Raw genomic sequence first — 533 nt, forward strand, 5'->3', positions numbered from 1 at the left:
CTCTCAGACGCCTACTCTTTCATGCCTCATATGCACATCTTATGCATTAACTTAGAACAGAGGACAGAATTTCTAAATATTTTGTCACTACTGATCATCCCTTCCCTGCCATAAATTGTCACATAAAGTCGCTGTTAGTGTCAGTATCTATGGAGTCAAGTAATGTATGCTGGAATATATGAACTATTGAATATAATACTGAGCCCTGTTAACCAGAATGTGGCATTATCTGTATATTTTAGTATATCAGTAAAATACCATTCTCCATCTCTCATTTTTCCTTCCAGTCTCATAGGCATATCAAATTCCTTAATGCATTTGTATAGGTAGTGTTCCTTTGTTTCTGCTCTTACTGCTGGCCTATGTATTATTTTAGTATATCCTGTGTAGGAATCACTTAAGGTGATAATAATCCATAAAAATGTTAATATTTACTTTCATTTAAAAAGTCCACTCTGATCAACATTGAATCAGACACTAAAGGGTGTACCTCATGTCACAATTAGACTCTTAGGAGGCTGTATTCAATCTAT

General features: G+C 34.5%; 1 protein-coding gene across 1 annotated transcript in view; it reads right to left on the reverse strand.

Annotated features, from left to right (window-relative positions):
• Positions 1 to 533, reverse strand: part of LOC119590412 (ankyrin repeat and SOCS box protein 13-like) — a 25,203-nt gene that overhangs the window by 11,512 nt on the left and 13,158 nt on the right.

The sequence above is a fragment of the Penaeus monodon genome, chromosome 27 (assembly GCF_015228065.2).
Source record: "Penaeus monodon isolate SGIC_2016 chromosome 27, NSTDA_Pmon_1, whole genome shotgun sequence".
Taxonomy (NCBI): Eukaryota; Metazoa; Arthropoda; class Malacostraca; order Decapoda; family Penaeidae; genus Penaeus; species Penaeus monodon.